Below are 21,756 nucleotides of genomic sequence, written 5' to 3' on the forward strand. Positions count from 1 at the left end.
TTTTATGTTGGGCAGACTGGTAAGGTTCTTTCTGTTAGACTTAAGCAACATAAATATAGTATAAGAACAGGATAAGAATCAAATGTCTTGCTGAATCATGTTAAAAACTATGATCATTGTACTGACTGGAGTAATGCCATCTCAGTTATTAACTCTAACTCCAGTACCACGAGAAATATCATTGAATCTTCTATTACTGAATACACAAAGAATTACAACTAACATTAGTAAAGGTCTATACAAATTGGATAACTTTATTGGTGATAAAATTTGTGAACAATTCACCCTATTGTCTACATAATAAGTTTATGATATGCTCGTTGTCTGTCTTGGACAATCACTTGTTTACCAAATGGTGTCCTAGCTACATCTCTTCACTGTATATCAACTGAGTTATATTTCTTTCTTGTATCTCCCCTGATGATGTGATTATTACACGAAAGTGCACTTGGGAACTTATCGTGTTTCATTTTACCCGTGGACTCACAGAAATATACTTGATCACGCGCAAATTTGTGATCCTTTCCATACACATATATATATACATAAATACCCATACACACACATATACATATCAACGTATGCATACATATACATACACACACATAAATATATACATAGGTATATATTCATACTTGCTGCCTTCATCCATTTCCATTGCTACACCCTCACACAGGAAATAGCACCCCACCCCTTCAGCGAGGTAGCACCAGGAAAAGACAAGAAGGCCACATTCATTTATATTCATTCTCTAGCTGTCACGTGTAATGCACTGAAACCACAGCTCTCTATATACATCCGGGCCCCACAGGCACTTTCCATGGTATACCCTAGATGTTTCAGATGCCCTGGTTCAGTTCACTGATAGCATGTTGACCCAGTATATATTTATGTTCATTTATTATACTCTGTCTGTCTCCTGCGTTAGTGAGGTCGCGCAGGGAAACAGACGAAAGAATGGCCCAACCCACCCACATACACATGTATATACATAAACGCCCACACATGCACATATACATACCTATACATTTCAACGTATACATACATATGCAAACACAGACATACATACATACACATGTACATATTCATACTTGCTGCCCTCATCCATTCCCGTCGACACCCCGCCACTAATGAAATGGCACCCCTCTCCCCCAGCACGCACGCAAGGTAGTGCTAGGAAAAGATAAGAAGGGCTACATTCGTTCACACTCAGTCTCTAACTTTCATGTATAATGCACTGAAACCACAGCTCCCTTTCCACATCCAGGCCCCACAAACTTTCCATGGTTTACCCCAGACGTTTCACATGCTGTGGTTTTGATGCATTATACATGACAGCGAGAGACGTTCACTGAATGTGAACGAATGTGGCCTTTGTTGTCTTTTTCTAGTGGTACCTCACATGCTTGCAGGGGGAGGGGGTTGTCATTTCATGCGTGGCGGGGTTGCGACGGGAATGAATAAAGGAAGCAAGTATGAATTATATACATGTGTATATATGTTGTATATATGTATATGTCTGTGTATGTATTTCTATGTATACGTTGAAATGTATAGGCATGTATATGTGCGTGTGTGGACGTATATGTGGGTGGGTTGGGACATTCTTTCGTCTGTTTCCTTGCGCTACCTCGCTAACGATGGAGACAGTGACAAAACATAATAAATACAATAAATAAATAGATATATGTATATATCAGGTTAGGGAAAATGATTTGGTAAACAGAGAAGAGGTAGTAAAAGCTTTGCAGAAGATGAAAGCCAGCAAGGCAGCAGGTTTGGATGGTATTGCAGTGGAATTTATTAAAAAAGGGGGTGACTGTATTGTTGACTGGTTGGTAAGGTTATTTAATGTATGTATGACTCATGGTGAGGTGCCTGAGGATTGGCGGAATGCGTGCACAGTGCCATTGTACAAAGGCAAAGGGGATAAGAGTGAGTGCTCAAATTACAGAGGTATAAGTTTGTTGAGTATTCCTGGTAAATTATATGGGAGGGTATTGATTGAGAGGGTGAAGGCATGTACAGAGCATCAGATTGGGGAAGAGCAGTGTGGTTTCAGAAGTGGTAGAGGATGTGTGGATCAGGTGTTTGCTTTGAAGAATGTATGTGAGAAATACTTAGAAAAGCAAATGGATTTGTATGTAGCATTTATGGATCTGGAGAAGGCATATGATAGAGTTGATAGAGATGCTCTGTGGAAGGTATTAAGAATATATGGTGTGGGAGGCAAGTTGTTAGAAGCAGTGAAAAGTTTTTATCGAGGATGTAAGGCATGTGTACTTGTAGGAAGAGAGGAAAGTGATTGGTTCTCAGTGAATGTAGGTTTGCGGCAGGCGTGTGTGATGTCTCCATGGTTGTTTAATTTGTTTATGGATGGGGTTGTTAGGGAGGTGAATGCAAGAGTTTTGGAAAGAGGGGCAAGTATGAAGTCTGTTGTGGATGAGAGAGCTTGGGAAGTGAGTCAGTTGTTGTTCGCTGATGATACAGCGCTGGTGGCTGATTCATGTGAGAAACTGCAGAAGCTGGTGACTGAGTTTGGTAAAGTGTGTGAAAGAAGAAAGTTAAGAGTAAATGTGAATAAGAGCAAGGTTATTAGGTACAGTAGGGTTGAGGGTCAAGTCAATTGGGAGGTGAGTTTGAATGGAGAAAAACTGGAGGAAGTGAAGTGTTTTAGATATCTGGGAGTGGATCTGGCAGCGGATGGAACCATGGAAGTGGAAGTGGATCATAGGGTGGGGGAGGGGGCGAAAATTCTGGGAGCCTTGAAGAATGTGTGGAAGTCGAGAACATTATCTCGGAAAGCAAAAATGGGTATGTTTGAAGGAATAGTGGTTCCAACAATGTTGTATGGTTGCGAGGCGTGGGCTATGGATAGAGTTGTGCACAGGAGGATGGATGTGCTGGAAATGAGATGTTTGAGGACAATGTGTGGTGTGAGGTGGTTTGATCGAGTAAGTAACGTAAGGTAAGAGAGATGTGTGGAAATAAAAAGAGCGTGCTTGAGAATGCAGAAGAGGGTGTTTTGAAATGGTTTGGGCACATGGAGAGAATGAGTGAGGAAAGATTGACCAAGAGGATATATGTGTCGTAGGTGGAGGGAATGAGGAGAAGAGGGAGACCAAATTGGAGGTGGAAAGATGGAGTGAAAAAGATTTTGTGTGATCGGGGCCTGAACATGCAGGAGGGTGAAAGGAGGGCAAGGAATGGAGTGAATTGGAGCGATGTGGTATACCGGGGTTGACGTGCTGTCAGTGGATTGAATCAAGGCATGTGAAGCGTCTGGGGTAAACCATGGAAAGCTGTGTAGGTATGTATATTTGTGTGTGTGGACGTATGTATATACATGTGTATGGGGGTGGGTTGGGCCATTTCTTTCATCTGTTTCCTTGCGCTACCTCGCAAACGCGGGAGACAAAAAAAAAAAAATATCAGCTGGTGGCTGATTCGGGTAAGAAACTGCAGAAGTTGGTGACTGAGTCTGGTAAAGTGTGTGAAAGAAAAAAGCTGAGAGTAAACGTGAAAAAGAGCAAGGTTATCAGTTTCAGTGGGGTTGAGGGACAGGTTAATTGGAAGGTAAGCTGGAATGGAGAAAAACTGGAGGAAGTGAAGTGTTTTAGATATCTGGGAGTGGATTTAGCAGCGGATGGAACCATGGAAGCGGAAGTGAGACACGGTATGTCCGTGTATATACATACAAAGACATACACATATATACACATGTACATATCCATACGTGCTGCCTTCATACATTCCCTTCGCCACCCCACCACACACGAAATAGCACCCCCCCCAGTGAGGTAGCGCCAGAAACAAACAAAAGTCACATTTGTTCACTCTCAGTCTCTAGCTGTCATATATCATGCACCAAACCCACAGCTCCCTTTGCACGTCCAGGCCTCACAAAACTTTCCATGATTTACCCCAAACACTTCACATGCCCTGGTTCAATCCAATGACAGCACATCCACCCCGGTACATCACATCGTTCCAATTCACTGTATTCCCTGCACACCTTTCACCCTCCTGTATGTTCAGGCCGAGCCCGCTCAAATCTTATTCACTCCATCCTTCCACCTCCAATTTGGTCTCCTGCTTCTCCTTGTTCCCTCCACCTCTGACACTTATATCCTCTTTGTCAATCTTTCCTAACTCATTCTCTCCATGTTCCCAAACTATTTAAACACACCCTCTTCTGCTCTCTCAACCACACTCTTTTTATTACCATACATCTCTCTCATCCTTTCATTACTTTCTCGATCAAATCACCTCACATCACATACTACTGTCCTTAAACATTTCATTTCCAACACATCCACCCTCCTCCGTACAACCCTATCTATAGCCCAAGCCTCGCCACCATATAACATAGCTGGAACCACTATTCCTTCAAACATACCCGTTTTTGCTCTCCAAGATAATGTTCTTGCCTTCCACACACTCTTCAACACTCCCAGAAACTTCGCCCCCTCCCCCATCCTACGACTCACTTCTGCTTCCATGATTCCATCTGCTGCGAAGTCCACTCCCAGGTATCTAAAACACCTTCACTTCCTCCAGTTTTTCTCCATTCAAACTTACCTCCCAATTTACTTTTCCCTCCACCCTACTGAACCTAATAACCTTGCTCTTCACATTTACTCTCAACTTTCTTTTTTCACACACTAACAAACTGTCACCAACTTTAGCAGTTTCTCACCCAAATCAGCCACAAGCGCTGTATCATTGGCAAACAACAAGTGACTCACTTCTCAAGCCCTCTCATCCACATTAGACTGCATACTTGCCCCCCTCTCCAAAACTCTTGCATTTACCTCCCAAACCACCCCATCCATAAACAAATTAAACACCCATGGAGACATCACGCACCCCTGACACAAACCGACATTCACTGTGAACCAATCACTTTCCTCTCTTCCTACCCGTACATATGCCTTACATCTTTGGTGAAAACTTTTCACTACTTCCAGCAACTTACCTCCCACACCATATACTCTCAAAACCTTCTACAAAGGGTCTCTATACACCCTATCATATGCCTTATCCAGATCCATAAATGCTACTACATACAGATCCATCTGTTTTTCTAAATATTTCTCACATACATTCTTCAAAGCAAAAACCTGATCCACACATCCTCTACCACTTCTGAAACCACACTGCTCTTCCCCAATCTGATGCTCTGTATATGCCTTCACCCTCTCAATCAATAACCTTCCATATAATTTCCCAGGAATACTCAAACCTATGCCTCAGTAATTTGAACATTCACCTTTATCCCCTTTGCCTTTGAACAATGGCACTATGCATGCATTCCGCCAATCCTAATGCACTTCACCATGAACCATACATATACTGAATATCCTTACCAACCAGTCAACGACACAGTCACCCCCTTTTTTCTTTATAAATTTCACTGCAATGCCATCCAAACCCGCTGCCTTGCCGGCTTTCATCTTCTGCAAAGCTTCCACTACCTTTTCTCTGTTTATCAAACCATTCTCCCTGACCCTCTCACTTCACACACCACCCCGACCAAATCACCCTATATCTGCTACATTCAACAATCCTTCAAAATATTCACTTCATCTCCTCATTTCATCACTACTTGTTATTACTTCCCCATTGGCCCCCTTCACCGATCTTTCCATATGTTCTCTCGTCTTACGCACTTTATCTACTTCATTCCAAAATATTTTTATTCTCCCTAAAATTTAATGATACTCTCATCCCAACTCTCCTTTGCCTTCTTTTTCAACCCTTGCACCTAACTCTTGACCTCTTGCCACATACATCTCCCAGTCATTTGCACTCCTTCCTTGCAAGTATCGTCCAAACACCTCACTTTTCTCTTTTACTAACAACTTTACTTAATCCCACCACTTACTACCCTTTCTAATCTGCCCACCTCCCACCTTTCTCATGCCAAATACGTCTTTTGCACATGCCATCACTGCTTCCCTAAAGTCATCCCATTTCTAACCCACTCCACTTACGTCATTTGCTATCACCTTTTGCCATGCAACACTCAATCTCTCCTGGTACTTCCTCACACAAGTCTCCATTCCAAGCTCCCTTACTCTCACCACTCTCGTCTCCCCAAAATTTTCTCCTTTTTTGAAAACCTCTATAAATGTTAACATTCGCCTTCACAAGATAGTGATCAGACATCCCTCCAGATGCCCTTCTCAGCACATTAACACCCAAAAGTCTCTCTTTTACACGCTTATCAATTAAAAAGTAATCCAATAATGCCCTTTGACCATCTCTCTTACTCAAATACATATACTTATGTATATCTCAGTTTCAAATAAAGTATTCCCAATTACTAGTCTTTTTTCAGCACAAATCCACAAGCTCTTCTCCATTTTCATTCACAACACTGCACACCCCATGTACACCAATTATACCCTCAACTGCCACATTACTCACCTTCGCATTTAAAGCACCCATCACTAATATCCAGTCTCGTGCATCAAAGCTGCTGACACACTATACATCATCTTTTTTTTTTATACTTTGTCGCTGTCTCCCGCGTTTGCGAGGTAGCGCAAGGAAACAGACGAAAGAAATGGCCCAACCCCCCCCCATACACATGTATATACATATGTCCACACACGCAAATATACATACCTACACAGCTTTCCATGGTTTACCCCAGACGCTTCACATGCCTTGATTCAATCCACTGACAGCACGTCAACCCCGGTATACCACATCGCTCCAATTCACTCTATTCCTTGCCCTCCTTTCACCCTCCTGCATGTTCAGGCCCCGATCACACAAAATCTTTTTCACTCCATCTTTCCACCTCCAATTTGGTCTCCCTCTTCTCCTTGCTCCCTCCACCTCCGACACATATATCCTCTTGGTCAATCTTTCCTCACTCATCCTCTCCATGTGCCCAAACCACTTCAAAACACCCTCTTCTGCTCTCTCAACCATGCTCTTTTTATTTCCACACATCTCTCTTACCCTTACGTTACTCACTCGATCAAACCACCTCACACCACACATTGTCCTCAAAACATCTCATTTCCAGCACATCCATCCTCCTGCGCACAACTCTATCCATAGCCCACGCCTCGCAACCATACAACATTGTTGGAACCACTATTCCTTCAAACATACCCATTTTTGCTCTCCGAGATAATGTTCTCGACTTCCACACATTCTTCTATTAACTTATTTTTCGAAATACATTGGGAAATATCGAATTTCATAACTAGTACATCTACTGATACCACTACTATTAAATAATAATAATTATAATAATAATAATAATAATAATAGTAATAATAATCACTATTATCGTTATAGGTGTAGTAATAAAAACTATCAATAACATTAATAATATTAATAAAATAATACTTATAACAATAATAATAATTTCTTATACTTTGTCGCTGTTTCCCGCGTTAGCGAGATAACGCAAGGAAAAAGACAAAAGATGGCCCAATCCACATATATATACATACATACACGCCCACTCACTCACATATACATACCTATACATTTAAACGTATACATAAATATACAGACATATACATATATAGACATGTACATATTCACACTTGCTGCCTTCATCAATTCTTGTCGCCACCCCGCCACACATGAAATGGCTCTTCCCTGCTGCCCCCCCCCCCCCCCCCCCCCCCCCGGGAGCGAGCGAGGTAGCGCCAGGAAAGACAACAAAGGCCACATTCGTTCACACTCAGTCTCTAGCTGTCATGTGTAATGCGCCGAAATTACACTCTCCCTTTCCACGTCCAAGCACCACAAAACGTTCCATGATTTACCTCAGGCGCTTCTCATGCCCTGGTTCAATCCAATGACAGCACATCGACCCCGGTATACCACATCATTCCAATTCACCATATTCCTTGCACGCCTTTCACCCTCCTGTATGTTCAAGCCCCGATCGCGCAAAATCTTTTTCACTACATCCTCCCCTCTCCAATCTGGTCTCCCATTTCTCGTTCCCTCCACCTCTGACAGATACTATATCCACTTGGTCAATCTTTCCTCACTCATTCTCTACAGGTGAACATAACCATTTCAAAACACCCTCTTCTGCTCTCTCAACCACATTCTTTTTATTACCACAAACCTCTCTTACCCTTTCATTACTTACTCGATCAAACCACTTCACACCACATATTGTCCTCAAACATCTCATTTCCAGCACATCCAACCTCCTCCGCACAACCCAATCTATATCCCACGCCTCGCAACCATATAACATTGTTGGAACCACTTTTCCTTCAAACATACAATGAAAATAATAGTCGGGAAACTGTATAACAAAAGTATATCCCTATGCTTTCAAAAAGAAATTAGTAGTCTTTGACTACTCGCCAAATTTTATATACAATTATTAGATGAATACGAGTACACTTGCCATTATTTTGAATATAAATGCAAATGCCATGAGAATAATTCAAATACAAACATTTTATTTATATATTTATTTTGCTTTGCCGCTGTCTCCCGCGTTAGCGAGGTAGCGCAAATATTGTATTGGAACGCATTCAAAGACCTGAATACGAATACTCCATTTCTGCACCATAAGTAGTTCTACCACATACTTGTCTCACTTATTCACAAACGCACACCCACATACTCAATGATAATAACTTTAACTGTAAAACATACTCGTGTAGAAATTACCAACCTTAGCATACCACTTGTAACAATAAAGTTTATCTTTAGCAAGTTTCCTTCTTTGAATGAAAATCCCAGGCTAAATGTTTCCTATACTAGACTATTAAACGGCAATTATTATTCACAACTGTTTTCCTGTACCGGAGTCTCAATGACACTATACATTCCAAAATTGTGATGTAAATATATTTGCACTATTCTGTATTCAAAATATTTAATTTCATTATTTCCATAATTTTTTCAAACCATCCTGCAACCCTCATTTGGGTCGCGACCGTGGGATTGGAAAACACTGCTGTATGGTGATGAAAATTATATGGTTTGTAAAATAATACAAACATTAAAAACATTAATCTTCACCTTACATTTCATGTTAGTTATAACTCAGTCACCAAACACGCGGTTACTGACTCATTCCAGGACCCCGGTTCTAACTCCCAAAGTCCACCCCCCCCCCCCCACCATACACACACACACACACACACACACACACACACACACACGTACAAACACACACACACACACACACAGAGTTCCCGTGTGGATCAGGTAGAGTGCAGGGTTACAAGCGGAAGCGGACGTGTCCATGGATCTTATTGGATGGCACTTGGCAATTACCTGGCAGGTAAAGAATCCTATTAAGATTCAAGAACTTTGTAATCATTGCGTATACAGCTAAATAATATTCATGAAAAAAGGATAATTAGAAGCTGTTCTTTTTTCCTAAAAAACAAAAAGGGACAACCAGATCTTGAAAAGAATAATAGTTCTTAAAAGGACAAACCTGGCAACCTGTCATCACACACTGTGGATTCGGCAGTAGCTGGCTGGTAACGCATTTCAGTATCATCAACTTACCAACATTCGCTTCTGTAACTTCTCTATTACGGTCTGATCTCTACAAGTTAACTTACAACAGTACAAGACTACAACACACCATGGTCCGTGGAACACTACGACGAAGTTCTTATCACTTAACACTTTAAGCTCAGCCGGAAGTACAAGGTACTCTCTTTTGAGTGCTAAAAACGCCACGCGACCAAGAAAATTGTTAAAGGCCATGTCACCAGCCTTCATGATTTGCTAATTCTAGAATTTGTATACACTGTACCGTGAGGTATGATTAATGGTTAAATAAATGTACTTAAAACTTGAAACTTACCCTTCAGCTCCTGCCATAATAATCATCTGGTATCACAAAATCAATTTCATGGTATTGGTTTCGTTACATGGCTTTCGAGACATCTTAAAAAAAAAAAATGAAAATGCTTACTCATTCTTCGATTTAGCATAGATAAGCATTTTCTATGGGTTTTCAAGCTAGTTTCCTCGGTTTATCATTTATTAATTTACAAAGTTATCATTATCGGATTATCGTTAAGATAATCAAGTATTAAAAACAGAGTATCGATTTAGACTTAAAAATTGGGGAATCGGCTTATCGTCATGGAAAACTTTTTAGTTATCGGTGCCCAACACTCACTCACGTAACTTCTTTTCTGACTTCCCTAGGGTAAACTGCTGTCTCTTATGTGGTGATGCTTCTGGTGATTCTTCTAACTTCGCCGAACACATAACAGAGGTTATTCTTGCGGGGATGGAAGCATTAACTCCATTTTCCTCCAAGACGACTTCATCGAATCCAAGTTTCAACCGTGCCTGTTCCGAGGCCATTCATGCAAGGGATCAGGCATATCAGGCTTGGAAAAACTCTCCTTCAGCTGGTTCCCATTCAGCTTTTATCACTGCCTGTAATCGCTACAAGCACGTTATTTGTGAGTCAAAGCGTTCCTTTATTTAGTGGGTGTGATAACCTCTCCTGTCATCCAATGAAAGGTGTTTTTGGTCTTTAGCTTGGGGCATCTCTAACAACTTCTGTTGCTCTCCCTTTCCTTCACTTTTCAACTCTGACGGTATTATAGCTGTCTCTCCCATAAGCAAAGCAACTCTAGTTCCTGTTTCTCCTTTAACTCCACCTTAGATGATTTTACATTCCTTCTCCTCCTGATGCTCCTTTTACTAATCCTATGCCTCTTCCCATAATCTCTTTCCAGACTGTCCGAAAAGCACTTCTCTCTGTGGACACAAGCAAGGCTTATGGTCCTGACAGCATACATCCCTGTGAACTTGCACCTGTGTTTTGACATCAACAGTTTCCAAAGTCTTTGAATCCCTCCTCAACTCCCATATCCTTAAACATCTCGAAAATAACAAGTCTTCTCTCTGATCACCAGTATGGCTTCCATCAGGCACTGGCCAACCCAGTTTCAAACAGGTCTTTTTGTATGTCTCTTACTGACCCACTTGAATCTTAGTGAAATCCCTTGAATCTTATAAGTCTTTCGAATCTTGTAGAAATTCTTTGAAACTTAATGAAATACTAGAGGATAGCTCCAGCTTCTCGAGTTGCCTGCCCTAAATGCCATAAAGAGTTCACCATGGACTTTCTCCTCAGAGAAGAAGGTGAGTACACTTCTTGATGGTTCGGCGACGTATTTGATGGGCTTTCAGTAGGTGTTAAGAAAAACAGCGAAGCCTTGGAGAAACTAGATGTTAGGATGAAAGGGTGGGAAGAGGAAGCTGGGTTCTTTGCGGCAAAAGTGGTTATGATACAGGAATCAGACATGTATATCATCTAAGGTATATAGCTTGGACAGAAGGTTAGCAACCACTGAGACGAAGTTGGAACATACTTCCACCTTCCAACTTGAGGAAAACTTGTTGCCGCATTACTGAACAACCGAATGAACTCTCCACTCACAATAGGTTTAGCATACTAGATGATCAAGTACAGGATGATCATAACATCATTCTTGTCGGGGACTATTATCAGACAATAGAACCAGAAGTTCTGTGCGTAGGGTAAAAATCGAAGAATGTGTATTACGCACGCGCTAAGATAGAACACATCCTAGATAAATTTGACAACATAGTCTCAGATTTTTGTCATTCAGGTGGGGACGAACAATGCAGTTAATGGGAGCTCAGAAGAAACAGTATTTCAAAGAAAGTTGTAGTAAGCTTATAATATTGGGACTGGTGCCAATATAGGATGTTGATTCCTGTACCCTCAGCAGAATGCTGGGGATAAACAGAAGAATCGAAGTTCTCTGTGGGGAGGAAGATAGTGGTTTAGTATAGACCTGTGGAATCATTTTGGTAGGTCTCTGTATGATAGGGATGGTCTTCACCTAAATGGAACTGGGAAAGGCTGCCTTGGTAGAGGACTGGATTTTTTTTTTTTTTCATAAACTACTCAGGAAAGCAAATCACGGTCTTGCTCAGAAATAAACTAGGGGGGGGAGGGGGAGGGGAAGGGGAAGGAGTAACTACGGGAGGGGGTTGCAGAGAGACTGAGTGTGATCGGGATCTCAGAAACTAGGCGTCCAGTTTGACCGCTATATTGGTAGTGGGATAGATAGGGTGGATGGGACCTTGTACAAGGTAGGGATCTTTGCTGAGTAGCGGTAACCTCACAGGCAGAGGAATTAGCAAAGGAAGGTCAAGTAGGGTCATCTGGGGACAACTCAGGCAGTATAAGTAGCAGGGTTGCACAGCTACAGGTCAACTCTCGGGTAACTTTTAAGAACAAGGCTGGTAGGGTCCAGTGTGGAGAGCGTCAGAGTACGGTGGTGAATCCACAACAGATGGAGAACCGTCTCTCTCCTGCTGCGGCACACACAGACATTAGGCGATTATATAAACACGCATACCGAAGAGAGGAAATTCAATCCAGAAATCAACTCCAAAGAAAATACGTTTAATATACACAAATGCCCAGAGCATCATTACAAAATGCTATGAACTTATATCCTATGCAGAAACTGAAAAACTGAACATTATTGCAATCTCAGAATCATGCGTACAGTCTGAGAATAAACCCTTAATCGCCGAGCTAGCAATACAAGGATACAAGCTATCTACAAGAGATCGTTTGTTCTGGGTAGGTGCTGGAGTTTTGATCTACCTGGATAACTATCAAGTGCTACTAAGATAAGCAAAGTAGACACACATACTTACAACTCTCTCTTTCTACTGACATTACCCACAAGTTCAAAAGAAAAGTACATCTCGGCATTATTTACAGGGATCTTAAACAAAAAGACGACGACAATAAGATGTTATATAATGAAATCAAAACTATAGCAAACAGTAAGGAGGTTATAACAGTAGGATAGCTTCAACAGTCCAAACATGAAGCTGAACTTGTCAACAGGTGATCGTGAGGGAACGAAACTAAAGGATATGATTGACGACACTTTTCTAGAACAGTTGATAAAAAAAAAAAACGAGGTAAAAACCCCTCTTGATCGTGTCCTCATCAGTGACACGAAACTTAATCAATTCTTGCGGAGTAGGCAAGAGTTTGTCAAACAGCAATCACAGTTTGATTAGATTAGTGATAAGTTTAGAATGTGAAATAAATGACAAACTCTTGATCCCACATTTCAGGCAAGCAAATTTTGAAAACAGACAAAATTCATAGTACCAATTGGACAAAACTTCTTTACATTTACAAAGTAGAGGAAATTTGGAATAATTCTAAAAATACACTACTTGAAATTGACAAAAAAAAAAAAAATATATTCTATGAATTACCCTCAAGGATGAATAGGTGAATAGATGAAAATATATAAGAAATTCAAATCAGTGGGAACCTAGGAAAATCACTTGGAATTATCAAAATCTAAAGAAAGTGTATGAAGGTCGACCATAAGACGAGAGTAAGCACGAGGAAGAAAAAAGAATTTCCTTGAAAGTCAAGAATAATCCTAAGGAATTCTTCAAATTTATAAGATAAAGGAAGACAGTAAAAGAAGGAACTGAACCATTATGAAACTAACATGACACACTAACTTCTGACGACAAGGAAATGGTTACCATACTAAGTTATTCTTTTAACTCCGTATTCACAATTGAAGAAACATCTCGAATAATGCAACCAATGAAAACGTTTCAAGGATATGATGAAGAGGAATTGAAGGTTAGAGAAATAAAGAGCTTTTCGTACTTCAATACCTGGACCAATTAAATCCTAATAAATCCAACGGCCCAGAAAACTTAGCTGCAAGATTTTTAAAAGGGGTCAGAAGGCAGCTGATATACCCAATAACAAAAATATTCAACAAGTCTCTGTCGGATGGTCAGGTGCCAACTGAATGGAAACTAGCAAGTGTTACTCCCTATATAAAAAAGACAAAATGTGTGCCTTGAGCTACCTCCTAATTAGCCTTATGCCAGTATGAGGTAAAATAGTGGAAAAAATAAGATAAAAATGTCACATTTCCAGAACCAAATCTTATTGGACAACCAACACGGTTCCCACAATTGAAGATCCTGCCTGATGAATTTGCTGGAATTTTTCAATGTTAGTTACCAGAATTGGAACAAAAAAGTGCCATCTGATGAAATATATATATATATATATATATATATATATATATATATATATATATATATATGGTTGTTTAATTTGTTTATGGATGGGGTTGTAAGGGAGGTAAATGCAAGAGTCCTGGAAAGAGGGGCAAGTATGAAGTCTGTTGGGGATGAGAGAGCTTGGGAAGTGAGTCAGTTGTTGTTCGCTGATGATACAGCGCTGGTGGCTGATTCATGTGAGAAACTGCAGAAGCTGGTGACTGAGTTTGGTAAAGTGTGTGGAAGAAGAAAGTTGAGAGTAAATGTGAATAAGAGCAAGGTTATTAGGTACAGTAGGGTTGAGGGTCAAGTCAATTGGGAGGTAAGTTTGAATGGAGAAAAACTGGAGGAAGTAAAGTGTTTTAGATATCTGGGAGTGGATCTGGCAGCGGATGGAACCATGGAAGCGGAAGTGAATCATAGGGTGGGGGCGGGGGCGAAAATTCTGGGATCATTGAAGAATGTGGAAGTCGAGAACATTATCTCGGAAAGCAAAAATGGGTATGTTTGAAGGAATAGTGGTTCCAACAATGTTGGATGGTTGCGAGGCGTGGGCTATGGATAGAGTTGTGCGCAGGAGGGTGGATGTGCTGGAAATGAGATGTTTGAGGACAATGTGTGGTGTGAGGTGGTTTGATCGAGTAAGTAATGTAAGAGTAAGAGAGATGTGTGGAAATAAAAAGAGCGTGGTTGAGAGAGCAGAATAGGGGGTTTTGAAGTGGTTTGGGCACATGAAGAGAATGAGTGAGTAAAGATTGACCAAGAGGATATATGTGTCGCAGGTGGAGGGAACGAGAAGTGGGAGACCAAATTGGAGGTGGAAAGATGGAGCGAAAAAGATTTTGAGTGATTGCGGCCTGAACATGCAGGAGGGTGAAAGGCGGGCAAGGAACAGAGTGAATTGGATCGATGTGGTATACCGGGGTTGACGTGCTGTCAGTGGATTGACTCAGGGCATGTGAAGCGTCTGGGATAAACAATGGAACGTTGTGTGGGGCCTGGATGTGGAAAGGGAGCTGTGGTTTCGGGCATTATTGCATGACAGCTGGAGACTGAGTGTAAACGAATGGGGCCTTTGTTGTATTTTCCTAGCGCTACATCGCACACATGAGGGGGGAGGGGGATGGTATTTCCATGTGTGGCGAGGTGGCGATGGGAATGAATAAGGCAGACAGAGTGAATTGTGTGCATGGGTATATATGTATTTGTCTGTGTGTGTATATATATGTGTACATTGAGATGTATAGGTATGTATATTTGCGTGTGTGGACGTGTGTGTATATACATGTGTATGGGGGTGGGTTGGGCCATTTCTTTCTTCTGTTTCCTTGCGCTACCTCGCAAATGCGAGAGACAGCGACAAAGCAAAATATAAAAATATAATATATAAGGCATGTGTACGTGTAGGAAGAGAGGAAAGTGATTGGTTCTCAGTGAATGTAGGTTTGCGGCAGGGGTGTGTGATGTCTCCATGGTTGTTTAATTTGTTTATGGATGGGGTTGTTAGGGAGGTGAATGCAAGAGTTTTGGAAAGAGGGGCAAAAATGAAGTCTGTTGTGGATGAGAGAGCTTGGGATGTGAGTCAGTTGTTCGCTGATGATACAGCGCTGGTGGATGATTCATGTGAGAAACTGCAGAAGCTGGTGACTGAGTTTGGTAAAGAGTGTGAAAGAAGAAAGTTAAGAGAATGTGAATAAGAGCAAGGTTAGTAGGTACATTAGGGTTGAGGGTCAAGTCAATTGGGAGGTAGTTTGAATGGAGAAAAACTAGAAGTAAAATGTTTTAGATATCTGGGAGTGGATCTGGCAGCGGGTGGAACCATGGAAGCGGAAGTGAATCATAGGGTGGGGGAGGCGGCGAAAATCCTGGGAGCCTTGAAGAATGTGTGGAAGTCGAGAACATTATCTCGGAAAGCAAAAATGGGTATGTTTGAAGAAATAGTGGTTCCAACAATGTTGTATGGTTGCGAGGCGTAGGCTATGGATAGAGTTGTGCGCAGGAGGGTGGATGTGCTGGAAATGAGATGTTTGAGGACAATGTGTGGTGTGAGGTGGTTAGATCGAGTAAGTAATGTAAGGGTAAGAGAGATGTGTGGCAATAAAAAGAGCGTGGTTGAGAGAGCAGAAGAGGGTGTTTTGAAATGGTTTGGGCACATGGAGAGAATGAGTGAGGAAAGATTGACCAAGAGGATATATGTGTCGGAGGTGGAGGGAACGAGGAGAAGTGGGAGACCAAATTGAAGGTGGAGATGGAGTGAAAAAGATTTCGAGTTGATCGGGGCCTGAACATGCAGGAGGGTGAAAGGCGGGCAAGGAATAGAGTGAATTGGATCGATGTGGTATACCGTTGTTGACGGGCTGTCAGTGGACTGAATCAGGGCATGTGAAGCGTCTGGGGTAAACCATGGAAAGCTGTGTGGGGCCTGGATGTGGAAAGGGAGCTGTGGTTTCGGGCATTATTGCATAACAGCTAGGGACTGAGTGTGAACGAATGAGGCCTTTGTTGTCGTTTCCTAGCGCTACCTCGCACACATGAGGGGGGAGGGGGATGGTATTCATGTGTGGCGAGGTGGCGATGGGAATGAATAAAGGCAGACAGTGTGAATTGTGTGCATGGGTATATATGTATGTGTCTGTGTGTGTAATATATATGTGTACATTGAGATGTATAGGCATGTATATTTGCGTGTGTGGACGTGTGTGTATATATATGTGTATGGGGGTGGGTTGGGCCATATCTTTCGTCTGTTTCTTTGCGCTACCTCGCAAACGCGGGAGACAGCGACAAAGCAAAATGAATAAATAATAAATATATATATATATATATATATATATATATATATATATATATATATATATATATATATATATAAAGGCAGACAGTGTGAATTGTGTGCATGTGTATATATGTATATGTCTGTGTGTGTATATATATGTGTACATTTAGATGTATGGGTATGTATATTTGAGTGTGGGGACGTGTATGTATATACATGTGTAGGGGGGTGGGTTGGGCCATTTCTTTCGTCTGTTATCTTGCGCTACCTCGCAAACGCGAGAGACAGCGACAAAGCAAAATAAATAAATAAACATATATTTATATATATATTTATATATATGAATATATAAATTTATATATATAAATATATATATTCATTTATTTTGCTTTGTCGTTGTCTCCCGCGTTAGCGCAAGGAAACAGACGAAAGAATGGCCCAAACCACCCACATACACATGTATATACATACACGTCCACATACGCAAATAAACATACCTATACATCTCAACATATACATATATATACACACACAGACATATACATATATACACATCTACACAATTCATACTGTCTGCCTTTATTCATTCCCATCGCCACCCCGCCTCATGAAATAACAACCCCCTCCCCCCTCATGTGCGCAAGGTAGCACAAGGAAGACAACATTCGTTCCCATTCGTTCACACTCAGTCTCTAGCTGTCATGTAATAATGCCCGAAACCACAGCTCCCTTTCCACATCCAGGCCCTACACAACTTTCCATGGTTTACCCCAAACGCTTCACATGCCCTGATTCAATCCATTGACAGCACGTCGACCCGGTATACCACATCGATCCAATTCACTCTATTCCTTGCCCGCCTTTCACCCTCCTGCATGTTCAGGCCCCGATCACTTAAAATCTTTTTCACTCCATCTTTCCACCTCCAATTTGGTCTCCCACTTCTCCTCATTCCCTCCACCTCCGACACATATATCCTCTTGGTCAATCTTTCCTCGCTCATTCTCTCCATGTGCCCAAACCATTTCAAAACACCCTCTTCTGCTCTCTCAACCACGCACTTTTTATTTCCACAGATCTCTCTTACCCTTACATTACTTACTCGATCAAACCACCTCACACCACACATTGTCCTCAAACATCTCATTTCCAGCACATCTACCCTCCTGCGCACAACTCTATCCATAGCCCACGCCTCGCAACCATACAACATTGTTCGAACCACTATTCCTTCAAACATACCCATTTTTGCTTTCCGAGATAATGTTCTCGACTTCCACACATCCTTCAAGGCTCCCAGGATTTTCGCCCCCTCCCCTACCCTATGATCCACTTCTGCTTCCATGGTTCCATCCGCTGCCAGATCCACTCCCAGATATCTAAAACACTTTACTTCCTCCAGTTTTTCTCCATTCAAACTTACCTCCCAATTGACTTGACCCTCAACCCTAATGTACCTAATAACCTTGCTCTTATTCACATTTACTCTTAACTTTCTTCTTTCACACACTTTACCAAACTCAGTCACCAGCTTCTGCAGTTTCTCACATGAATCATCCACCAGCGCTGTATCATCAGCGAACAACAACTGACTCACTTCCCAAGCTCTCATCCCCAACAGACTGCATACTTGCCCCTCTTTCCAAAACTCTTGCATTCACCTCCCTAACAACCCCATCCATAAACAAATTAAACAACCATGGAGATATCACACACTCCTGCCGCAAACCTACATTCACTGAGAACCAGTCACTTTCCTCTCTTCCTACATGTACACATGCCTTACATATTCGATAAAAACTTTTCACTGCTTGTAACAACTTGCCTCCCACACCATATATTCTTAATACCTTCCACAGAGCATCTCTATCAACTCTATCATATGCCTTCTCCAGATCCATAAATGCTACATACAAATCCATTTGCTTTTCTAAGTATTTCTCACATACATTCTTCAAAGCAAACACCTGATCCACACATCCTCTACCACATCTGAAACTACACTGCTCTTCCCCAATCTGATGCTCTGTACATGCCTTCACCCTCTCAATCAATACCCTCCCATATAATTGCGCTACCTCGCAAACGCGGGAGACAGCGACAAAGTATAATAATAATAATAATAATAATTTACCAGGAATACTCAACAAACTTTTTATATTTTTATTTACTTTGCTTTGTCACTGTCTCCTGCGTTTGCGAGGTAGCGCAAGGAAACAGACGAAAGAAATGGCCCAACCCACCCCCATACACATGTATATACACACACGTCCACACACGCAAATATACATACCAATACATCTCAATGTACTCATATATATACACACACAGACACATACATATATACCCATGCACACAATTCACACTGTCTGCCTTTATTCATTCCCATCGCCACCTCGCCACACATGGAATACCATCCCCCCCCCTCATGTGTGCAGGGTAGCGCTAGGAAAAGACAACAAAAGTCCTCATTCGTTCACACTCAGTCTCTAGCTGTCATGCAATAATGCCCGAAACCACAGCTCCCTTTCCACATCCAGGCCCCACACAGCTTTCCATGGTTTACCCTAGACGCTTCACATGCCCTGATTCAATCCACTGACAGCACGTCAACCCCGGTATACCACATCAATCCAATTCACTCTATTCCTTGCATGCCTTTCACCTTCCTGCGTGTTCAGGCCCCGATCACTCTAAATCTTTTTCACTCCATCTTTCCACCTCCAATTTGGTCTGCCACTTCTCCTCCACCTCTGACAAATATATCCTCTTGGTCAATCTTTCCTCACTCATTCTCTCCATGTGAGAAAACCATTAGAAAACACCCTCTTGTGCTCTCTCAACCACACTCTCTTTATTACCACACATACCTCTTACCCTTACATTACTTACTCGATCAAACCACCTCACACCATATATTGTCCTCAAACATCTCATTTCCAGCACATCCACCTTCCTGCGCACAAATCTATCCATAGCCCACACCTCACAACCATACAACATTGTTGGAACCACTATTCCTTCAAACATACCCATTTTTGCTTTCCGAGATAATGTTCTCGACTTCCACACATTCTTCAAGGCTCCCAGGATTTTCGCCCCCTCCCCCACCCTATGATTCACTTCCGCTTCCATGGTTCCATCCGCTGCCAGATCCACTCCCAGATATCTAAAACACTCTACTTCCTCCAGTTTTTCTCCATTCAAACTTACCTCCCAATTGACTTGACCCTCAACCCTACTGTACCTAATAACCTTGCTCTTATTCACATTCACTCTTAACTTTCTTCTTTCACACACTTTTCCATACTCAGTCACCAGCTTCTGCAGTTTCTCACATGAATCAGCCACCAGCGCTGTATCATCAGCGAACAACAACTGACTCACTTCCCAAGCTCTCTCATCCCCAACAGACTTCATACTTGCCCCTTTCCAAAACTCTTGCATTCACCTCCCTAACAACCCAATCCATAAACAAATTAAACAACCATGGAGACATCACACACCCCTGCCGCAAACCTACATTCACTGAGAACCAATCACTTTCCTCTCTTCCTACACATACACATGCCTTACATCCTCAATAAAAACTTTTCACTGCTTGTAACAACTTGCCTCCCACACCATATATTCTTAATACCTTCCACAGAGCATCTCTATCAACTCTATCATATGCCTTCTCCAGATCCATAAATGCTACATACAAATCCATTTGCTTTTCTAAGTATTTCTCACATACATTCTTCAAAGCAAACACCTGATCCACACATCCTCTACCACTTCTGAAACCACACTGCTCTTCCCCAATCTGATGCTCTGTACATGCCTTCACCCTCTCAATCAATACCCTCCCATATAATTTACCAGGAATACTCAACAAACTTATACCTCTGTAATTTGAGCACTCACTCTTATCCCCTTTGCCTTTGTACTATGGCACTATGCAAGCATTCTGCCAATCCTCAGGCACCTCACCATGAATCATACATACATTAAATGGTTTTACCAACCCGTCAACAATACAGTCACCCCCTTTTTTAATAAATTCCACTGCAATACCATCCAAACATGTTGCATTGCCGGCTTTCATCTACTGCAAAGCTTTTACTACCTCTTCTCTGTTTACCAAATCATTTTCCCTAACCCTCTCACTTTGCACACCACCTCGACCAAAACACCCTATATCTGCCACTCTATCATCAAACACATTCAACAAACCTTCAAAATACTCACTCCATCTCCTTCTCACATCACCACTACTTGTTATCACCTCCCCATTAGCCCCCTTCACTGAAGTTCCCATTTGCTCCCTTGTCTTACGCACTTTATTTACCTCCTTCCAGAACATCCTTTTATTCTCCCTAAAATTTAATGATACTCTCTCACCTCAACTCTCATTTGCCTTCTTTTTTACCTCTTGCACCTTTCTCTTGACCTCCTGTCTCTTTCTTTTATACATCCACTCATTTGCATTTTTTCCCTGCAAAAATCGTCCAAATGCCTCTCTCTTCTCTTTCACTAATAATCTTACTTCTTCATCCCACCACTCACTACCTTTTCTAATCTGCCCACCTCCCACGCTTCTCATGCCACAAGCATCTTTTGAACAAGATTGATCATCCAAATCACATACTTTTACTGTAATCTCCGCAGTTCATTTACCATAACAAATGAAATCCCTCACATTCTAAAGCTACATCTGTAGCAACGCTATAATGAAATTTACTACAAAACAAAAAATTTTTCTTTAGAGCCCATCACTGCATTAGCAATGGATTTCCAAGGGTGGAAACTGCTATGTTTTTTATTAGCATCAAATCAATAAGTCTGCATAACATAGTCTTAGCTTAATGTAGAGAATCACATTAATGAATTAAATTCTCTCTAATTTTTCAACA

General features: G+C 41.6%; 1 protein-coding gene across 2 annotated transcripts in view; it reads right to left on the reverse strand.

Annotated features, from left to right (window-relative positions):
• LOC139765264 (uncharacterized) overlaps positions 1-21,756 on the reverse strand; it is a 59,546-nt gene that overhangs the window by 37,170 nt on the left and 620 nt on the right. The window lies entirely within an intron of this gene.

The sequence above is a fragment of the Panulirus ornatus genome, chromosome 53 (assembly GCF_036320965.1).
Source record: "Panulirus ornatus isolate Po-2019 chromosome 53, ASM3632096v1, whole genome shotgun sequence".
Classification (NCBI taxonomy): domain Eukaryota; kingdom Metazoa; phylum Arthropoda; class Malacostraca; order Decapoda; family Palinuridae; genus Panulirus; species Panulirus ornatus.